This window comes from Mustela nigripes, chromosome 5 (assembly GCF_022355385.1).
Source record: "Mustela nigripes isolate SB6536 chromosome 5, MUSNIG.SB6536, whole genome shotgun sequence".
Classification (NCBI taxonomy): domain Eukaryota; kingdom Metazoa; phylum Chordata; class Mammalia; order Carnivora; family Mustelidae; genus Mustela; species Mustela nigripes.
Window position 1 is genome coordinate 28,080,953 of NC_081561.1, and position 19,927 is coordinate 28,100,879.

The window sequence follows — 19,927 nt, forward strand, 5'->3', positions numbered from 1 at the left end:
CAATATCTCTTATGAATATACACACACACAGAAACACAAAGATCTCAACAAAATGTAGCAAATCAAATCTAGCAACATATAAAGTTAATAACAAGCCTAATGAAATTTATTCCGGGAATGCAAGATTGGTTAAACATCCATATAAATCAAGATAAAATATCATATTAATATCCTCAAAGAAAAGTCACATGCCTATCTCAACAGATGGACAAGAAGCATTTGACAAAATTGGACACCTTATCATGATAAAAATTCAACTACTAATAGAGGGAATTTCCTCAATCTGATTAAAGGCATTTATGAAAACCCTTAAGCTAACATTTTACCTAATGGTGAAAGACTGTTGGATTTCCTAAGATCAGCAACACGAAATGTTCACTCACCACTTCTATTTCACATTCTGCTGGAGGGGCACCTGGGTGGTTCAGTCAGTTAATAGTCAGCCTTTGACTCAGGTCATATCCCAGGATCATGGTCCCAGGGTCCTGGGATACCCCTGCTTGCGGTCTCCTGCTCTCAAATAAATAAAGTTAAGTTAAATTTTAAAAAAGGGAAACGCCAAGTGAGGTTGTCAGGTTGGCAGTTGTGTTTCCAAAAACTGGGTTTGCCTCTTGGTGGGTTTAAGGCAAAAGACTCAATGAAGCCAAAGAATAGGGAAAGGAAGGGTTTTACTGACACATAAAGAACACTGGGAATACTTCCCAAGGCAGCGTCTCCCTGTACAACACACAGGGAAGTTTCAAGCTGAAGGTGCTGATGTCATGACTCCTCTGACACAGGACACCTGAGCCTCGGTAGGAACTGCTGTCCTTGCTGCTCCTGGCACCTGGGTGACACTCGTGCCACTCGGGCCAAAATGTCTGCACAGACTTGGCACCAGAGCGGGGAGCCCGGGGCTGCCATGTCCCATCAGACCCGCCTCCAAGCAGCTGAAGATGTTAATACCTTTGCCAGGGACGCCTGGGTGGCTCAGTTGGTTAAGCAGCTGCCTTCAGCTCAGGTCATGACCCCAGCATCCTGGGATTGAGTCCCACATCGTGTTCCTTGCTCAGCAGGGAGCCTGCTTCTCCCTCTGCCTCTGCCTGCCATTCTGTCTGCCTGTGCTCGCTCTCCCTCTCTCTCTCTCTCTGACAAATAAATAAGATCTTAAAATAAAAATACCTTTGCCAGAAGAGAAATGGAAAATACAGACCTCTAATAATATCTATTGAAAATGAACACTTGGGATTGGATTGTGTAGTCAGCATTCTGATTCCTGGGGTAAGGATTATGATTCTTTTGTTTTACCCCTCCTGGAGGACAAAGAGCCGTGCTACATAGTGTTCAAGTTAGACTCTCAGAATGCCCAGGGATATGAGTGGATATTCACTGTCTGGTCTCCAGAACATTCTTGTGATCATTAAAATTTGTTGTATGCAAGAACAAGTGCAACTCTGAAAAAGGAGTTTGGAGGGGGCCACATTACAGATGAAGTGTTCGGAACAGTAAAGGAAGATGCATCATTACACAGATATAAAAACACAACCTTCTGTCACAATTGTCTCCTGCCCCATTGACCGCAGCTGAGGAAGAATCAAGGCAGATTAAAATTAATGAGGCAAAAACTGACATGGGTGAGGACACGCAGCATCAAACACTACAAGGAGTAGCATTTCCTATTTCTCGAGAAGCTTTTCAAGCTTTGGAAACATTAAGTAACAGACAGCTCAACTAAGTGCAGTTGGAAATACATATGAAAGATGAAATGATAATTTTGGCCAACATGACAAAGACAGAACTGAAAGACTTGCCAAGGAGGAGTCCCAAGGATTCAGCGCGCTACCATTTCTTCCTGTGGAAACATTCCCATGAAGGAGACGATTTGAAGTCCATAGTTTTTATTTATTCAATGCCCAGATGGATACATATGCAGTAAAGAGAATGGATGCTGTATTTTAGCTGCGAGATTCCTCTGCTAGAAACTGTTGAAAGACAACTACAAATGGACGTCATTAGATCGAAATGGGGTGCTTGGGTGGCTCAAGCAGTTAAGTGTCTTCCTGCAGTTCAGGTCATAATCTCAGGGTCCTGGGATCGAGCCCCATGTCTTGCTCCCTGCTTGGCAGGTAGCCTGCCTCTTCCTCTCCCTCTGCCCCTCCCCTCTGCTTGTGCTCTCTCTCTCTCTCTCAAATAAATAAAATCTTTTTAAAAAGAAAGAAAGATAAAGAAAGAAAATGGGGATGAGCTGACAGCGGACTTCCTTTATGAAGAAGGGAACCCAAAGCAGCAGGCACATAGCAAACTTTTGCAAAACTGAAAGGTCCTGCAGTGAAATGAGGAATTCAAAAACTTACTAGGGATCCAGCTGAAAGTGAAGCCACTGATGATTAAACTCATTATATTAAGGATTCCAATACTAGTTTTTTAAAAACAGCTTTTAGTACAGGAGAACTGTTACATCACTGCCCTCAGGTCAGCTCACTGAGCTGTTCACTTCTGTGTTTTTAAAGTCAAGTTTACAGAAGACTATATAGGATGTGCTATTAATTTTGTCATACTGTTTTTTAAGTATTTTTCTTTAACTGTTATCACTTTTTAATGGAATTCTCCCAGACACTGTCCTCTCCATTAGAGTGTTTTTCCGACATTATACAAGACCCCATGGCTGTATCAGGCTCAGGATTATTTTGTCTTTTGCTCATAGTATAGTTCTAATGTCTATGTTGATGCATAGCAGTGAAAAAATGGAACAATGGGTAAAGCCCCCGTGTTTTGGAATTACGACTCATGGGCAGTGGCCAACAGCCAGGCCACATGGTCAGGCAGAAGGGCAATGGAAACATGGTCTATTAAAAGAATAGCCACATGGGGGCTGGGCCCTTGCTCATTATGGAAATTTGAGGTGTGCATCAAAGGAGGACATGATGATTCCCATCACAAGAACCACCTTCTGAGTTTAGAAGTGGATTGGAATGGATGAGTGTGTTTCCTGGTGTCCTCTCTTGGGGTAGCCACCTAGGTCAGGGAAATAAGGGGACAGAGGGGGCTGTGGCAATGCAGGGAAAGGGTGAAACTCTACAGTCCACTTGCATCTTCTGAGGCCCAAACAGAACTGTTCTGGCTGCCAACCAAACACCACAGACAGCTAGGAGGCCGACCCCTTGGTAGGAAAGCCTTGAATGTAGCTGGCAAGTCAGAGTCATAATGGTAACCCCAAGGGGTGACAAATAGGCCTTGGCAGGAATGCATATTCTAGATTGTGCTTTGCTCACCCAGTGGTAGATGCAAATGGTCAGAGCGCTATTAAAACAAACAAGCAAAAAACAGAGCATAGCTACGCTTCAAGTAAAAATCTAAAAAGATAAAATGCACAGAGAGGACTGGTTCTGTGAGGACAGCTCAGGGAATGTTACATGTGCACACCTCCACACACTACCTCCAGAGCAAGATGCAGAACACGCTGAGCTTTGCAGAGATTCCCAGTCAATACGTCACCACAAAAGGTAACCACTCTCCAACTTCTGACATTATAAATTAGTCCTGGTCTTCAGCTTCACATACAAAGGGTCATACCCCTGTGTGTGGCTTCTTTCACTCAGCGCTGTGTCCGTGAGATTCCCCCACACTGTAGGGTGTAGCCACGGTCCAGTCTTCCTCAGGGCTGCATGGTATCCCGCTGTATGGATAAGCTACAACTTATGTATTTTTCTGTCATATGCGTCTATCCTGTTTCGCACTGGGGCAATCATACACAGTACTGCTGAGACATTCTTGTACACGGCTCTTGGTGCATGCGTGGAAAAAAAGTACTGAACCAGCAAAGAATACTCAGTCACATTCCTCACACCACAAACACACGACAAAACATAACAACCCATGATAGGCATACACACATGCTGACAGAGAAACAGCCTCATGGAGAATGGGAACAGGCAACAGAAACATTGTGGAAAAGGGGTGTCGGGGCCATGGAGGCATGACGTGCTGGTTTACACCCCTTCACAAGTGTGTGCTCCCACCCAGCGTGAGTGGGGCTACAGGACGGTCTGCACCACACACTTTTTCCTGGGGGATCTGAGGAGGAGGGGGAGGGGACAGGTGTCAGTGTGACTCTAAAATCCTTCCCAAGAGAGAGGACCTCGGTGTGACTATGGTTCACCTCAACATTCATCCTACCCGATGCAGGGTCTCAGGACAGGGATGCAGGTGTGAGTGCCAGAAACGGGAAGGATCCCAAGACACTGTCAGTACTTGTTCAATGCTGATGTGGAAATTCCAGAGGGCCTGAAGGGAAGAGCTGTGCCTTCACCCCATCCGGCAAAGTTGGGGATGACGGCGAGCACAGCTACATCCCCTCGTGGTCCCTTACCTGCCCGTTCTGTCCCTGTGTTTCCCTCCCCTCTATGACTGGGAGTGGACTGGGGCAGAGGAGTCTTCTCAGACTCATGTTGCTGCCCGCAGTCTAGATCAGCACAGCAGCCACACATAATGTCTCTTCCAGTGGCAGAAAGTGAGGTATAAATGCAGAGAAGTAGAAATAGTAACTGAGGGTAAAGGAAGGGATAAATTCGCTATGTAATGAGAGAAATCCACAGTACCTTAGCACCTTGGAAGAAGTGTGAGCAAGAGATGACACTCTTAGCCCCATCATCCCAGACACCTGAGAGAAAAAGCCGTGTGCTGTGAGAACATTCCTGCTTCTGGAACCTGGCAACACTGAATGGACCCAGCAGACCTGAGTGGCCCCAGGAGACACTGTTCTCCAGCAGGAAGATGGACTGACTGTTAATGACTGGATGGGACTCGAGTCCTGGGCCAGCATCTCCACAGTTCTAGTCCCACTGCTACAAGGGATCTGTGGTCAAAGACCAGGACTTGGCCTTTGGGATAATAAAAATATGTGGTCTTTGTCCCCGGTTCCTGGCACCCAGCTCCCCAGTCCTTGGGATCTCCTGAGTAATAAGAGCATCACCCATACACTGATGAGGTGGCTTAGCTGCAGTTCCTACACAGTTCAGGTTGTGGAGGAGGGGCTGGAGACTAGGAGGACCAAGCCATGACTAGAGAGTTGGAGCCATCAGCCTCACTCCCCGACCTCTGTGGAGAGGCTCTAGAGGTTGCTCTCCATCCCTGACAGCCAGTGACTGAATCAAGCATGCCTATGTCATGAAGCTTCCACAAAGACTGCTCCACAGTGGGGTTCACAGAGCTTCTGAACTGACGAACATGTCCATATACTCCAAGGGGGGCACATTCTGAGTCCACAGGGACAGAGGGTCCCGCATTGGGACCTACATACTCTCACACTCCCGAGCCTCTTCATCTGGCTGCTCATGCGTGTCCTTATAATAAACCATACAGTCAACATGGAGTTCTCCTGAGAACTAGGAGTCCTTCTAGCAAACTACTGAATGTCCAGGGTACCCCCAACTTTGTAGCCAACTTGAACAACAGTACTGGGCACGTGGGAACCTGAGAGTTGAGACTTGCCTGTGAGCTGAGGGCAACTTGCAGGATGAGTCCTCCCACCTGTGCTCACCCCAGGTCAGCAGGGTCAGGTGTGAAATGAACAAATCAGAGGACATCCAGGTGGTGACAGGGAATCAGAGAGCTGGTCCGTTGGGGGAAGAAACCCTCTCCACTCCACAAAGAGAACTTGAGAGTTAGAGCAGCAAGTAACTTGTGCCTCATCTCATCCAGGAGCAAAGGATAAGCAGAACGGAAGCCTGTCTATCATGTCCGTCTGCCTGCGACCAGCTGTTCAGGATCCTTTTAAGAAAGGAGACAGCAGGCCCAGCATGGAGTCACGGCTGCCACACACCACCGAGAATGTCGTACTTAACCTACTTCAGCTTCAGCTCTCAGGTTCCCATGTCCCTGGCACTGTTGTTCAAGTTGGGCAGTGGTCCCGTGAACGCTGACAGATGCTAGAGAGTCTCTCCCCAGAACATCGCCACACACGGGGAAACAGACAGTCACAAGACACATCGGTGCACACAGACCACTCACGTCTTGAAGACCCAGGGCTTCTCGTCCTTGCAAGAACACAGGAGGCCAAATCTGCCCCGAGCCATCAGGCCACCAGCCCACCTCGCCACCGCCCATGTTTGTGAGCAAGAACTGCAGTGGACGACAGCTGGGTCTGATCACGTAGTGTCAGGGGAATGAGACAACAGCTGTCACTTATTACCCACTTGTTCCCTCAGCCAAACCTGAGCACCTACAGAGCACCAGGTCAAGCTGCAACCTCAGATCTGTGCTCTGAGAATGACAGTTAATCGCTCTTTCTCCATCCCTCGCCCGCAGCACCCCAGCGGCCTTCCAACAAGAGGAGAATTCCACAGTCAGGGCTTCGGAAGAGAACACTTCTCTCCACAGAATAGGAAGACCTGTTTCCCCCACAATCTTCCAGTGGGACCCAGCCTGAGGATCCACCAGACAGGGGAGCACACACTGAACCCGACTCAGGACCCGGGGACAGAGAGAGGCTGCCATTGTGCACGATGTGTTTGACAGGGGTGGTGAGTGACAGTGTGTCCCCCAGGCCCATGAGCGGCTGCAGTGGCCCATGTTCCAACCCAACCAACTCAGCGGTGCAAGAGGTGACCACTGGGCCAGTGGCAGAGGCCGGGATTCCCGTGTGAGTCACAGCCGGACGGCCACTGCAGGTGTGCTCCTGGCTGCACAGCCTAGCCTGTTCCATGACTGTCCACAGAAGATGCACGTGCATACATGTGTTTGTGCCCTACCTTCTGTTCAAGTTCGAGCAGGGCTGGGTTCCAGGGTTTGCTCAGAGGAATAGCTGCAGAGAGCAAGTGTTCAGAGATGCTCGTCACCCCAGCTGTGAACCGCTCCCTAATCCTCCCACGTGATGACATCCCATGACTAAATAATGCTGTAAATCTCACACATCACACCTTGTGAAAACAAACGTCCTCCCTCTCTTTACGAGGGAAAAAAACATAGTAAATGTGATTTTAATGCCCCTCTCCCAGGTCTAATCCCTTCTCTGACCTCAGCGGCTCCAGATCCATCTGAGCACCAGGTTCACTTGCGGGGCTTCTCAGAACACATGGGCCTCTCCCCAGACCCACAGACTCCATCCGAGTATTCGGCACAAGGACAAGAAATCACCTTTTTAACAAGCCCTGCAAGCAAGGCTGAGGCGCAGCCATGGGGAATCCTAATCTACATTCCTGCTGCTAAAAGTGTGATGGGAAGACCAGCAGCAGCCACACCTTGTCGAAAACACAGGAACTTCAACCACATTTCCCAGATGCAAACCACAGCGTGTCCAGTATCTGGCTCATGACCTATGCCAGTCAAGGGCTGGCCTGTAAGGAGCACCTCCCTGGTCGACAGGCAGTACCTTCACTAATGCAGCCTCAGACCCCAGCTGCTCTGCAGCCCGCCCAGCACAGACACCCCTCCTGCTGCCGCTGCCCCCACACCCTATACTTCCTCACCACACTGTGCCCCTGCCTCCCTTCCTCCCCACTCTCACAGCACCTCCCCTGCACACCAAGTACATTCCCATTTTCAACAAACCACCATCCTTGACTCATAGGTGCTATTTCCCAACCAAGCAGAAGCGCAGACTCTGCTTCCTAACTCCTTGACTTTGGACTGGAGCCAGCACAGGATCGCTAGGGCAGAGGTGGGCAAGCAGAGGATGGAAACATAACAGGAACTAACTCAAAATGAGAAATTCGGGCAGGGCTCCTGTCTGCTAATCCAGCTAATCCAGAATCTGTTCCTCAGAGAAGACTGGGGAAAAGATGAAAAGAACAACTGAGCCCCAGAAGGAGGGCAAGACCTGAATGAGTCTGAAAGTAACCCCTGGGTACCACAGGTGCCTGGGCATGGGGGCCACCCTGGGCCTGTGGAGACTCCGACGGGCCAACCGCCTCCTGCCACTGTCAGGCAGGAGACACCTGAAGCTGACAGAAACCAAACTCCTACCTGAACATGAAAACAGGCCTAATCCTCTCCAGTAACAAAGAAACAACAAATAAACACCCAAAGATAGGTTGAAGGCCCAACCCAGGACTGAGCCAAGGCTGTCCTTGCCACACAACGTTGCTGCCCACACTCGGTCCCAGAGACAGGACAAGGTCTGGGTGATGTCCAAGTCTCTGTCCTAGAAGGACAGGTCCCACTGGAGGGATGAGGACAAAAGAACAGAGAAACTCCCCAGCTAAGTGGTAACCATGTCACACCCACACTGAACTGAGCACCAACTGGGCTCCACAGGGCTCTTCACAGCCTTCTCGTGTCCCCACCTAGAGGAGACCCGGCACACCAAACCTGCAGATTCTGGAAGGTTCTCAGTACTTCTAATTATTTCCTCTCTCAGACTTTGGGAATCTTCTCCTTTAACTAACTGATCCACTCCTCATGACAAGAACTGAACAAAAACAAGTGACATCCATGATCCTATTTTCAACAAGGAAGTAAGAAGTTGTAGCTCAGTGTCACACAAAGTAAAGACATGGCCCACTCTTCCTTGGCTAGAATAGGAAAGCAGATGAGGAAAGAGAACACAGGTAGTTCTTGGTGGGGTGAGGCAGTGAGGTGGATTGGGGGGATAGTCACATGGGAGGGGGGCCTGTCTCCCCACCTCCTCACAGTATGTTAATAGGAACACAAACACATTCAAATGTCCTTTGCAGAAAGAGAAATCAGGGGTGTTAATGTCACAAGATGGGAAAGTGAACACATCTTGCACCACTCAGTCCCCCCCACAAGGCAGCTGGCTCACACTGTGAAAGGAAACAAACATGAATAGATTCAGGTCAGTCATATGTGTGGACTTTCTCAACAGCCCACCACATGCTCAAATCCACTCAAAGAATCCCCACAACCCAGTCATGGCCCCTTTCTCTCTGTCAGGCCCATGTCACGTCCTCCAGGGTCTCATCTTTAGAAGTGGAGAAAGCCCTGGGAACTGTCACTGCCTGGGGAAGAACAGACAGAATGTGGTCAGAGCCCACAGGAGCTGAAACTAAAGGATGAGCTGTGGGGTGGGTGAGCTCCCCATGGGGTCCCCTCTACACTGTCTCAGGGTCTCAGGAATCACCCCTCCATTCTCACTCGCAGCCTGAGCATAACTCCTTCCTCTTCCACCTGGGGAAAGAAAAAATCCCATGAGATGCCATGGGGGAGGCTGGGCCCGAGATCCTAGATGAAAAGGATAGCGTGGACCACAAGGAAGTTTCCAGAACTGTCACTGTAGACCTAGGGCAGGATCAGGGACATGAAGAAAAGAGATGGCAGGGTGAGACCAACCATCCTCCTGCAGTCTGTCCTCAGCAAGGACCTTGCTCTCTGACCTGTGACTGCTGGGAATCAGGTCCATCACCACATTCATCAGGATGATTAATATAGCTTTCACTCTCACCTGTGCTTTACTACACAGTGATGTGGCAATGAGCCCCATGGTGGAGAAGCACCTGTGTGCAAACAGTGCTGCCCATAAACAAGGCAGGACAGACTTTCACCTGGACAAGAAAACTCAGAGCGCTCCCCTTCCCTACCTGAGCTCTCCTTCCTCCACATGACAGCTCCAACCCCCACAGCACCAGTGACACAATGACAACCAGACCAGCCAAAATGCCCACAACAGGAATGGGGGACCGAGGAGGGAATTCTGGGAAGAGAGGATAAGGTGAGGGCCTTGACCCCCAGGTCTCAGCCCAGACCCTACTGAAGATCTCCACAACAGCTCCTGATGTCCCTGACAGCAGACTCTGTGCCCAGGCTTCCCTCCTTATCCCACCTCAAGGTGATGCAGCCCCTCAATGCTGCACATGGCATGTGTATCTCTGCTCCTCTCCAGAAGGCACCACCACAGCTGCCCACTTCTAGAAGGTTCCACCTCCTGCAGGCCTGGTCTCCACAAGCTCTGTGTCCTGTGTCAGGTCCTCTTCATCTCGCTGCCAGGCCAGGGTGATTTCCGCAGGGAGAAGCCCAGGGTCCAGCACCTCAGCGTGACCTCATGGTCGGAGACGGAATGTTAGGTGACATGTGTCTTTGGGGCATCTGAAGAGAAGGGTCAGAAAATTCAGGAATTTAGAGAGGAGTTAAGATGATGGAGGAGTAGGAGAACTGAAGTTCATCTGGTCCCTGGAATCAGCTAAATAGTTATCAAACCATTCTGAACATCTAAGAAATCAATGGGAGCTGTGAAGAAAGAAATGCTGCAAGTCTACAAGCGACCACTGTTTGGGAGGCAGGAGGAGCGGAGACATGAATCCAGGGTGAAATATCGTAATCGAAATATCGGAGCATACGGCAGGGCGGAGACAGCTTGCTTCAGGAGGCAGCTGCCAAGTATTATAAACAGCAGAGCACAAAATCGGGACTTTAGAAATCTGTTCCAGTACGGGAGGTCCCTGGCTAAATATACTCAGGTGTCGAAGTGGGGCGGAATCTGAGGTGGGAGAGCATGGTCTCAGGATCCCCAGGGTCAAAGAAAGAACAGGGGTGCCTGAGTGTGGAAAGTTCCCAGGCATCAGCTTGGGGAAACCGACTGCAATCAGTGAGGGTAGGCGCCCACTTTATGCTCAGGGTTGCCATAAACAGGGAACCACTGCACAGTCAGGGGAACTATTCTCCCAGTAGGGGCCCAGCAAGTGGAGAAGCACAGGGAGACACCCCCCCTCCTCCTCTGGGTGGAACTGCCCCGTCCCCCTGCAGGACTCCTTGAGGTTGGAGTTTTGAAACTTGGTCACGTGCCTGACATAAAAAAAACGCTTGGTCACAGTCTGGGTGAACACAGTTTGTAGGGAAACAGGGGAGACCAGAGTGACTGACTGCTTTTCTGTGCGGCTCACTAAAGAGTGGGCAGTGTGAATTTTCAGCTCCAGGGCTAGAGAGCAAGGTGTAGCCATATTCCCCGGGCTGATCAAGCTGAAAGCCTCCGCGCAAAACAGCGCCACCTAGTGAAACCCAGAGCAGCCTACACTGAGCCCAGCCTCTGCGCAAGGGAGGTGCAATTCCACCAAGGCAAAGTCCACCTGAGAATCAGTTTAAGAGGCCCCTCCCGCAGAAGACCAGCAAGAAGGCCGACACCAAGTTGACAGATCATAGGGGCTCCAAAGCTTTGACTCTTGGGGAAAACAGTATATAACATTCATGGTCTTTTTTTTATTCTCTAGTCTTTCAGTATTATTTTTTCATCTATTTTATTTTCAATTCTTTTTTTTAATTTTTACATATACATTATTTTTTAATTTTTTATTTCCTTCTGTTGAATTTTATTTTATTTTGTTTTTGTGTATATATATATTTTTTTTTCTTTCTTACTTTGGCATCTAGTTTCTTTTAATAAGCAGACCAAAACACACCAAGGTTTAGTTTTTGTTTTGTTTTTTATTTATTTCTTGTTTTGTTTTGTTTATTTCTGTTTTGTTTTGTGTTTTTTTTTTTATGTTATTGTTGTTTTTTTTTTCTCATTCTTCTATTCTTTTCCGGACAAAATGATGAGATGGAGAAATTCATCCCAAAAGAAGGATCAGGAGACAGTACTTACTGCCAGAGATTTAATCAATATGGATATAAGATGTTTGAACTAGAATTTAAAACGACTATAAAGATTCTAGCTGGGCTTGAAAAAAGCATAGAAGACACTACAGAATCTCTTACTGTAAAAATAAAAGAACTAAAAAAAATAAAAATAAAAGAACTAAAATATAGTCAGGCATTTAAAATGCTATTACATTAAATGGGTGCCTGGGTGGCTCAGTCAGTTAAGCATCTGTCCTTGGCTCAGGTCATGATCCCAGGATCCCGGGATTGAGCCCCACATCAGGCTCTCTGCTCAGTGGGGAGCCTGCCTCTCCCCCTGCTTGTGCTCCTTCTCTCTCTATATCTCTCTCTCTCTCTCTCTCAAATAAATAAAATCTTTAAAAATAAAATAAAATAAAAATGCTATTACTGACATGTAGTCCCAAATGGAAGCAATAAAAATGAAGGTGAACAAGGTAGAAGAGCGAGTCAGTGATACAGAGGATAATATTTTGAAAAAAAAAAAACTGAAGAGAGAAAAATGATTAGATCACAAAGGGAGACATAGAGGACACAGTGATCCCATAAAGTGAAATAATATCCATATTATAAGAGTCCCAGAATATGAGGAGTGGAAGAAAAGGTCGTAAGTTTTATTTGAACAAATTTTAACTGAGAACGTCCCTAATCTGGGGAAGGAAACAGCATTCAGGTCCAAAGTCCAGAAGGCACAGAGAAATCAATAAAAACAGGTCAACACCTTGACATATAATAGGGAAGCTTGCAAATTTCAAAGATAAAGGGAAAATGCTTAAAGCACCTCAGGACTAGAGGTCCTTAACCTACAAGGTTAAGATGTATGCACAGAGACCTGGCAGGCCAGAAAGGACTGTATGATATATTCAAGGTGCTAAATGGGAAAAATATGCAGCCAAGAGTACTTCATCCAGCAATGTTGTCACTCAGAATAAAAGGAGAGATAAAGATTGTCCAGGAAAAACAAAAACTATATGAATTTGTGAACACTAAATCACCCATTGCAAAAGATATTAAAGGGGGATCCTTTGAACAGAGAGAGAGCCAAAAAGTAACATAGACCAGAGAGGAACACAGACAATCTACAGGAACAGTGACTTTACAGTTAATACAGTGGCACTAAATTCATATCTTTCATTAATTACTCTGAATGTAAATGGACTAAATGCTCTAATCAAAAGAAATAGGGTATCAGAATGGATAAAAATAACAAGACCATCAATATACTATTTACAAGAGACTCATTTTAGACCTAAATAGACCTCCAGACTGAAAGTGAAGGGGTAGAAAACCATTTATCATAACAATGGACATCAAAAGAAAGCTGGAGTAGCCATCCTTACATCAAACAAACCAGGTTTTAAACCAAAAATTAATGAGAGATGAAGAAGGATACTATATCATAATAAAAGTATCTATCCAACAAGAAGATCTACCAATTGTAAATATTTATACCCCTAAATTGGGAGAAGCCAAATGTATAAACCAATTAATAAAAATATGAAGGAAACTCATTGATAATAATACAATAATACTTGGGGACTTTAACACCCCACTCACAGCAATGGACAGATCATCTAGGTAGAAACAATAAGGAAACAAGGGCTTTGAATGACACACTGGACCAGACAGACTTCACATATATATTCTATATATAGTTACCCCATTTTATTTTTTTTTAAGATTTTATTTATTTATTTCACAGAGAGAGACACAGTGAGAGAGGGAACACAAGCAGGGGAAGTGGGGAAGGAAGGCGTAGGCTTCCTGCTGCACAGGGAGCCGGATGCAGGGGTCAATCCATCCTGGGATCCTGACCTGAGCTGAAGGCAGATCCCAGTGACTGAGCCATCCAGGCACCCTGAAGACCCCATTTTAAAGGAGAATTACAGACCAATATCCCTGATAAAAATTCTCACCAAGATACTAGCTGATGGGATTCAACTGTACGTTAAAAGGATTTATTCCTGGACTACAGGGTGGTTCAACATCTGCAAATCAATCAGTGTGAGATGCTACATCAATAAAAGAACCATATGATCCTCTCAATAGGTGCAGAAAAAGCATTTGACAAAATACAGTGTCCTTTCTTCTTTTTTTTTTTTTGTTTTTGTTTTTGTTTTTGTTTTTCAGTGTCCTTTCTTGATAAAAACTCTCCACCATGTAGGGATCAAGGGAATATCATATGTCAATATCATAAAAGTCATATATGAAAGACCCACAGTGACTATCATCCTCAATGGGGAAAAACTGAGCATGTTTCCTCTAAGGTCAGGAACACGGCAAGGATGTCCACTCTCACCACTGTTGTTCAGTGTAATACTAGAAATCCTAGGCTCAGCAATCAGACAACAAAAAGAAATAAAAGGCATCCAAATTAGCAAGAAAGTCAAACTCTCACTCCTCGCAGATGACATGATACTCTATGTAGAAAACCCAAAGACTCCACCAAAAAATTGCTAGATCTGATACAGGAATTCAGCAAAGTGATGGGATATAAAATCAATGCACAGAAGTCAGTTGCTTTTCTAAACTCCAACAATGAGGGAGGAGAAAGAGAAATCAAGGAATCGATCCCATTTACAATTGCACCAAAACCCTGCAATACCTAGGAATAAACCTAACCAAAGAGGTAAAGGATATGTACTCAGAAAACTATAGAACACTCATGAAAGAAACTGAGGAAGACACAAAGAAATGGAAAAACATTCCATGCTCATGGATTGAAAGAACAAATACTGTGAAAATGTCTATGCTACCTAGGGCAATCTACACCTTCAATGCAATCCCTATCAAAATACCTCTACTTTTTTCACAGAAATGTAATAAATAATCCTAAAATGTGTATGGAACCAGAAAAGACTCCAAATAGCCAAAAGAATGTTGAAAAAGAAAACCAAAGCTGGCGGCATCACAGTTCCAGACTTCAAGCTCTATGTCAAAGCTGTAATCACCAAGACAGTATGGTACTGGCATAAAAACAGACACACAGATCAATGGAACAGAACAGAGAACCCAGAAGTGGACCCTCAACAATATGGTCAAATAATATTCAACAAAGCAGTAAAAAATAGCCATCACGGAAAAAGGACAGTCTCTTCAAAAAATGGTGTTGGGAAAACTGGACAGTCACAGGCAGAAAAATGAAACTGAACTACTTTCTTACACCATACACAAAGATAATCTCAAAATGGATGAAAGACCAACATGGAGACAGGAATCCATCACAATACTAGAGGAGAACACAAGTAGCAACCTCTTCAACCTCAGTCACAGCAATTTCTTGCTAGTCTCCAAAGGCAAGGGAAACAAAAGCAAAAATGATTTACTGGGACTTCATCAAGATAAAATGCTTTTGCAGAGGAAAGAAATAATCGACAAATTAAAAGGCAACCTACTTAATGGGAGAAGATATTTGCAAATGTCTTATAAGATAAAGGGCTAGTATCCAAAACCTATAAAGAACAACCCCAACACCCAAGAAACAAAAACTCTAGTCAAGAAATGGGCAGAAGACATGAATAGACATTTTTCCAAAGAGATCCAGATGGCTAAAGACACATGAAAAAAATGCTCAATGTCACTTGGCATCAGGGAAATACAAATCAAAACCACAATGAGATACCACCTCACACCTGTCAGAATGGCCAAAATTAACTATTCAGGAAACAAGAGATGTTGGTGAGAATGCAAAGAAAAGGAAATCCTCGGGACGCCTGGGTGACTCAGTCGGTTAAGTGGCTGCCTTCCGCTCAGGTCATGATCCCAGAGTTGTGGGATTGAGTCCCATACCGGGCTCCTTGCTCAGCAGAGAGCCTGCTTCTCTCTCTCCCTCTGCCTACTTGCGTTCTCTCTCTCTCTCTCTGTCAAAAAAATAAATAAAATCTTTGAAAGAAAGAAAGAAAATAAATCATCTTCTATTGTTGATGGAAATGCAGACTGGTACAGCCAATCTGGAAAACAGTATGGAGGTTCCTCAAAAAGGTAGAAATAGAAGTACCCTACAACCCAGCAATTGCACAACTAGGTATCTCCTAAAGGATATCAACATAGTGATCTGAAGGGGCACATGCACCCCAATGTTTACAGCAGCAACATCCACAACAGCCAAACTATGGAAAGAGCCCAGAGTCCATCAACAGATGAATGGATAAAGATTTGGTACATATATACAATGAAATATTACTCAGCCATCAAAGAGAATAAAATCTTGCCATTTGCAACAATGTCTAACTAGAGGGTTACATACATACGTATGTAACAATATGTACAATGTGGGTTTTATATGTACATGTGGGTTTTAAGAAACAAAACAGATAAACATAGGGAAGGAAAGGAAAAATAAAGTAGGATGAAATCAGAGAGGGAGACAAACCATAAGAGACTCTTAAGTCTAGAAAACAGGGTTGCTGGAGGGGAGGTGGTGGGAGGGGAGGGATAATTGGGTGATGGCATTAAGGAGGGCAGGTCAGGGTGCCTGGATGGCTCAGTGGGTTAAAGCCTCTGTCTTCAGCTCAGGTCATGATCCCAGGGTCCTCAGCAGGGAGCCTGCTTCCCTCTCTCTCTGCCTGCCTCTCTGCCTACTGGTGATTTCTCTCTGTGTGTCAAATAAATAAATAAAATTTTCAAAAACCAAAAAAAAAAAAAAGGAGGGCAAGTCAGGTAATGAGCACTGAGTGTTACAGGCAATTGATGAATCACCAAGTTCTATCTCTGAAACTAATCATACAATAAAAGTTAAGTAAACTGAATTTAAATTTTTAAAAACTGTTAAAAGAAAAAAAATTCAAGAACTTTACATCTGTCTTGGCCCACTGAAGCAGCTCTCATGTGGCCATCTTGAGAATGAACAGGACAACTGGGTGGGGAAAGACAGCAATAACCTAGACACCAGCCTGAACACATAATCTCTTCTTGTTTGGAAAGTTCTAGAATTAGGGTGAGATGGCCGAATGTAGAAGGCAGGTTTCTGTGAGAGAAGGAATTTCCCGTACTAGACTGGCTGGAGGCCAAGTGACTCAGAATAGGTAAAGTCAGACCCCAAACACATGGCGTATGGGGCAGAGAACAAAGCCTTAACACAATCCCCCAAGGTTCCCAAAGGTACTGTGAGTCAAAGGGAAACGCTCATCAGTTGTTTCAGAAATGGTCTCCTCCTCCAGGTATGGGTGATGGCATTAAGAAATGGTCTTAATACCTCCAGGTATGGAGGAGGAGACCATTTCCCTACGAGAAAGGCAAACCCTTAGAGCCACTCTGGTACCGGGTCTGAAAACCCAGGCAGAGTTAGTCTCCAGACCAGAACCTCAGGAGAGCCATATAGTGGTGTGGATCCCATGTCTTCCTATCCTCTTAGGAGGCCTCAGCCTGAAGTGAAATCGTGTTAAGTCCCACGGCCTGTGGTACCTGTGCGATGCAGCGTCTTATTCCCCATCACCAGGTACCTCCGGAGCCACTCCACGCACGTGACCACCAGGTCGTTCCTCTGCGGCTCCGCCACACCTGCTGCCTCCCACTTGCGCCGGGTGATCTGCGCAGCCGCGTCAGCCGCGGTCCAGGAGCGCAAGTCCTCGTTCAGGGCGAGGTAATCCGCGCTGTCGTTGGCGAAGTGCCTGTATCCACCGAGGAGGCGCCCATCGGATCCCATGTCGCAGGCAGACGTCCACTGAGTGGTGTGCGACCCTCCCCCGCCCCCGCGGTCAGCTCCGCCCCAGAGGCCCCGCCCCTAAGCTCTGCTCTGAAGCCCGGGTCCCCGCCTGCGAACCCCAGGGCTTAAAGCCAAAACTGAAAGGCAGGTAGAGTGCCCGCGGGCTCTTCCCAGGTGGGGAGACGGACGGTCCCGCAGCCCGGTCAGTTGGGATCACGGCTGCGACCTGGACCCGGGCCCGCGTCGCTAACCGGCCTCGCTCTGGTTGTAGTAGCCCCGCATGGTGTGCAGGCTCACTCGGAAAGTCTGTGGGGTGTCCTTGGCTCCCCGCGTCTCCTGGTCCCAAGACCCCAACCCCTCCTGCTTCACCCACGGCACTCGCAGCTCCATCCTCGGATTATCCCTAGCGCTGTCGAACCGCGCGAACTGCGTGTCGTCCACGTAGCCGACTTCCCAGTACCAGGGCTCCCCGCAGCCGGGCCGGGAAATACCTCAGAGAGTGGGAGCCTGCGGGCTCGGAGGGGCGGGAAGGCAGGCGGAGGGAGCACCGAGTGGGAGAGAACAGGGCGGAGGCGGGGAGGGACGGGGGTACACAGGCCTGGGTGGGGCCGGGGGCGGGGACAGCCGAGAGGCGCCTTCCCCCGGGATCCCGCCTTCCCGCCCGGCGGTCCCCTAGCTCCCACCGCAGAGGCTCTTTCCTCTCACCCCGCACTCACCCGCCCAGGTCTCGGTCACGGGACCGACAGCAGCAGGAGGAGTATTTTGCGGTATTTCGACTCGCATTCCTGGGGTCTCGAGAATCTAAGTCCCGGTGGATCCGTGGCACCGACAAGCCGGGAACCGCGGCGACGCCGATTGGCTTCTCTAGAAACGGGGCGCGCAATGGGAGTGAGAGCTGGGACTACGTCATGAGTATCCAGGCAGGAGGACAAGACAGGTTGTGAGAGGGAGAAGAGAAACCCGGGGAATAACGGCCTGGGCTTCCCTGCCCCAGACACCGATCTCAGGCCTGGGACTTTCAGAGCCAGGCCTTCCGGGAAACCCCTGCTTCCTCTCCACCTGCTCCCCAGGCCTGGCCCAAGGTCTTTCTGGAAGAGACACCAGGGAGAGACACCAGGCAGGGATCAGCCCCTTTTGTCCCTTTCCGTTTCTGGAATTTCTCAACTTGAGCTCCTTACCTCTCCTCCGGACTCTTCTAAAGGAAAACTCACCCCCAAGAAACTGGATGCCAGAGAGTGAGCAATTAGATGAAGGCACATGGGTTTTCTTTAAGTTTGAAGTCACCATAGAAAGCCCCAGCTGGAGATTCCCACAGATAGCAGTTTCCTTTTTGTCAATTAACTACAGTGGTAGCACAACCTTGATAACCCCTGAACATCAGAACCTAATCCGTAAAGTGATTTTGCCTCTTCCTACAGAAATGTCTAAACAACACCGCAGTAAAGGCTCACAAAACTCCTAAGTTGTACTTTGTCAGACAGTGTAATCGTGACGTCAAACTGTTGTCTGGTTTGGTTTGGTGTTTGAAATGAAAAGAAACTAACCTCATTTAATGACACAGGCAGGTTGAAAATAAATGGATGTTTTTATATACTAACAGGTTACATGGAAACCAAAATTTAAAGCACAATACTATCTAAAGTTGTTACAAAGAAAATGAAATACTATGTATACACTTAACAAAACACGTAAAGGATCTGCGTGCTGAAAATTACAAAATGCTAATAAAAGAACTCAAGTAGAACCATAATATGTTCATGAATAAGAAGATTCAATTTAGTAAAAAAGTCTGTTCCCTCCAAATTGATCTATAGGTTTAATGCACTTCTTGCCAAAATCGCAGTAAGGTTTTTTAATAGACATAGACAAGGTTATCTAAAATTTATATGGAAAGCCATAGAACCTAGGATAGCTAACACATTAGAAAAAGAAAAATAAAGTGAGGAGAATCACTCTATTATATATTGAGGCTTATGATTTGGCTACAGTAATTAAGACAGTGTAATGCTGGCAGAGAAATAGGCATATAAGTCAATGGAACAGAATAGAGAACTCAGGAATAGGTCTACACACGTGCCCAGCTGAGTTTTGACAAAGGCACAAAGGCAATTCAATGCAAAAGGATAGTATTCCAATAAATGGTGCTAGAGCAATTGGGCATCCACAGACAAAAACACATAAGCAAACAAAACCCAAGGCTAACTCTATCACTTTATAAAATTAATTTAAAATGTATAATGGAACTTACACATATATAACATTTAAAAGTATAAAATTGTTAGAAAAGGGGTGCCTGGATGGCTCAGTCGGTTAAGCATCTGCCTTTTGCTCAGGTCAGGATCTCACAACAGGCTTCCTGCTCAGCAGAGAGTCCGCTTCTCTTTCTCTCTCTCTCTCTTCTCTCTCTCCCTCTGCCCCTCTCCACAGCTCGCTCGCTTACTCTCTCTCTCTCTCAAATAAATAAATAAAATCTTCTTAACAATTGTTAGACAGGCGCCTGGGTGGCTCAGTGGGTTAAGCCTCTGCCTTTGGCTCAGGTCATGATCTCAGGGTCCTGGGATAGAGTGCCGCATTGGACTCTCTGCTCAGCGGGGAGCCTGCTCCCCAGCCCCCTGCCTGCCTCTCTGTCTACTTGTGGTCTCTCTCTCTGTCAAATAAATAAATAAAATCTTTTAAAAATTATTAGAAAAAAAGAAAATCTTTGGGATATATCTTGACTGTGGTTATAGATATACAAACCTCCATACATTATTAGGT

The 19,927-nt window shown here is 46.6% G+C and overlaps 2 pseudogenes; one reads left to right on the forward strand and one right to left on the reverse strand.

Moving 5' to 3' along the window:
- LOC132017775 (patr class I histocompatibility antigen, A-2 alpha chain-like) overlaps positions 1 to 17,875 on the reverse strand; it is a 26,766-nt pseudogene extending 8,891 nt beyond the window's left edge.
- LOC132017776 (twinfilin-1-like) lies at positions 506 to 9,368 on the forward strand (annotated as a pseudogene).
- Positions 17,876 to 19,927: the final 2,052 nt, after the last annotated feature.